Below are 3,225 nucleotides of genomic sequence, written 5' to 3' on the forward strand. Positions count from 1 at the left end.
TCTCATTGTAAATCTGCTCCGTGACACTCCAGACGCTGTGTATAAATTAATCGATAAGGTCTTGGCTTTGGTACTGTCGCTTCCTCCTAGTGCACACTGACTGTGACAGTGGCACTCATATTTAATTGTAAGTGCCCCCTTTTTTTTGTTTAATCTTCTATCCTTATAAGCTTGGCCCTTGCACACCTCATTTGCACCTCATGCACTTTTATTTCACAAAGTGAAGTGTTTGCTTCCCAGTTGAATCTTGACTCAGGACTGCCCCTCATGCTCCCTCCCTCCTCTCAGGACCCTGTGACTGTCGGGTGGTGACTGGGCTGTTTTGACTGGCTCACGGGCTCTTTTCCAACCTTGGGACGGAGTCTTTAGTCTGTCTTCTTGCATCTTCCTTGTTGCTCCTTCCACACGAGGTGCAGACAATCCCTTTGCTCACGCACTCACCCCTGTCGCCTCTCCCAGTATTCTTAAAGCTGTAGGCTCTGCAAGGTGGTCATAGAGATGTACAGCACGGAAACAGACCCTTCGGTCCAAGCTGTCCCTGCCGACCAGATATCCCAACCCAATCTAGTCCCACCTGTGAATTCACTTGTCTCCTGAAAACCTTTCTCCTGAGTCATAGAGTCCGAGTAGTTCAGAGCATGGAAACAACCCTATGGCCCAACCTCTCCATGTACTCCAGTTTTCACAATTAATATAGTCCAACATTTGGTCCCAGTCCCTCTAAACTTATGGGTGGCTCAGTGGTCAGCACGGCTGCCTCATAGCACCAGGGACACAAGTTCAATTCCTGCCTCAGGGTGACTGACTGTGTGGAGTTTGCACATTCTCCCCGTGTCTGTGTGGGTTTCCTCCGGGTGCTCCGGTTTCCTCCCACAGTCCGAAGATGTGCAGGTCAGGTGAATTGGCCATGCTAAATTGCCTATAGGTGCATTAGTCAGAGGGAAATGGGTCTGGGTGGGTTACTCTTTGAGGATCAGTGTGGGCTGAAGGGCCTGCTTCCACATTGTAGGGAATCCAATCTAAACCTTTCCTATTCATATACCCACCCAGATGCCTTTTAAATTGTACCAGCTTCCACCACATCCTCTGGCAGCTCATTCCATACACGTACCACCCTCTGTGTGAAAAAGTTGCCCCGTAGGTCTCTTTTATATCTTTCCCCTCTCACCCTAAACCTATGCCCTCTAGTTCTGGACTCCCCAACCCCAGGGAAAAGACTTTTGTCTATTTAACCTATCATTGTCCTTCATGATTTTATAAACCTCTATAAGGTCACCCCTCAGCCTCCGATGCTCCAGGGAAAACAGCCCCAGCCTGTTCAGCCTCTCCCTGTAGCTCAAGCTATGAACCTGCACTCCAAGGTCTCTTTGTTCCGCGACACTCCCCAGGACCTTACCATTAAGTGTATAAGTCCTGCCCTGATTTGCCTTTCCAAAATGCAGCACCTCGCGTTTATCTAAACCCTTGAGAAGACAGATAAATAAATAACATGTTGGACTTCTGCAGGCGATGGGGGGAGTAGCCAGTTAAAGAGGGAACAGAAAGAGAAATGAAGGGAGAGAAAGGGAACAGATTAAGAAAGAAATAGGTCGTGAGAAAGTTACAAAAAGATAACATTTAATTTTAAAATCTCCAGCAATTAACGATGACGAGTTTGAACAGGCGAAGTTGTTTCTGTTTCTGAGCAAGAGAGGTTAACTTTGGGCTTTACAATAACAGGGTTTACAAGGGCGCACCAGCAAGAGTTTCCTCCTCAGTAACTAATGTGCGCATGAGGCGAGTTCCTACAGATTCTGAAGGAGAGATGTTGTTGGGACAAAAAGTGCCCCCAAACCAACCGCTTTGTGCTGGAGATTGGTAACTCCCAGCATTTCAATTCCTCCTTCGAAAATGCTGATAGATTCACACGTCTGCAGGACCCTATCGAAGTCTCATGCCTTCGAGCAAGATCTGGTTCAAGGTGTTTATGGATTCCTTCGCCCCCCCCCCCCCCCCTCCTTCCCCCAGAAGTGTTAAAAAATTCCATGGCTCATTCTGGACCTCAGAGTGCCTGTAGATATTGCTTCAGAACGGAGGGGGTGGGGAAGGGCAGCATCAGAAGACGATTCACCCTCTCGGTCATTTTTCCACCAGCCGTGACTGACCCGTTATCAAATTCCAAGCCCCCACTTTGCCCCGTATCCCTGAATTGCTGGTGGATAAAGGTCAGATTTAAAATATGATCTCGCAGCACTGATTGTTAGTGGGACAGAATTCCCATTTTTGCTTGGAATTGTTTCCTAACTTCCCTCCTGAAAGATCTGGTTTCCCTCACCCCTCCCCACCCAACCTTTAAGCTATATCCTCTGTTCCTGGCCTCCCCCTATCTGCCGAAATGATTTTTCTCTATCTATGTTGCATGTTCCCTTTAACATCAGGATCAGATCATCACCACAGCCTATAAACCTCAGGAAATGCAACCTGGGCTCAGGCCGTTTCTATAGTGATTTAACTCCTCTTGGAGTCCAGATTTCCTTCTGGTACATCTACACCGTCCTCCCTCCAAGGCCAATTCATCCTCCCTGATGTCTGATTGCCAGAACTGCTTCCCAGTGTAGTCTAATCAAGGCTTGGTAACATGGAAACACGGGTGGCATGGTGGCTCAGTGGTTAGCACAGCTGCCTCACAGCGCCAGGGACCCAGGTTCGACTCCAGCCTCAGGACGACTGACTGTGTGGAGTTTGTACATCCTCCCCGTGTCTGCGTGGGTTTCCTCCGGGTGCTCCGGTTTCCTCCCACAGTCCAAAGATGTGCAGGTCAGGGTGGATTGGCCATGCTAAATTGCCCCATAGTGTTTAGGGATGTGCAGGTTAGGGTGGATTGGCCGTGCTAAATTGTCCCATAGTGACCAGGGATGTTCAGGTTACGGTGGATTGGCCGTGCTAAATTGTCCCACAGTGACCAGGGACGTGCAGGTTAGGGTGGATTGGCCGTGCTAAATTGCCCCGTAGTGACCAGGGATGTGCAGGTTAGGGTGGATTGGCCATGCTAAATTGTCCCATAGTGCCCAGGGATGTTCAGGTTAAGGTGGATTGGCCATGGGAAATTGTCCCATAGTGACCAGGGCTGTGCAGGTTAGGGTGGATTGGCTGTGCTAAATTGTCCCATAGTGCACAGGGATGTGTAGGTTAGGGTGGATTGGCTGTGCTAAATTGTCCCATAGTGCACAGGGATGTGCAGGTTAG

The sequence above is a fragment of the Chiloscyllium plagiosum genome, chromosome 37 (assembly GCF_004010195.1).
Source record: "Chiloscyllium plagiosum isolate BGI_BamShark_2017 chromosome 37, ASM401019v2, whole genome shotgun sequence".
Classification (NCBI taxonomy): domain Eukaryota; kingdom Metazoa; phylum Chordata; class Chondrichthyes; order Orectolobiformes; family Hemiscylliidae; genus Chiloscyllium; species Chiloscyllium plagiosum.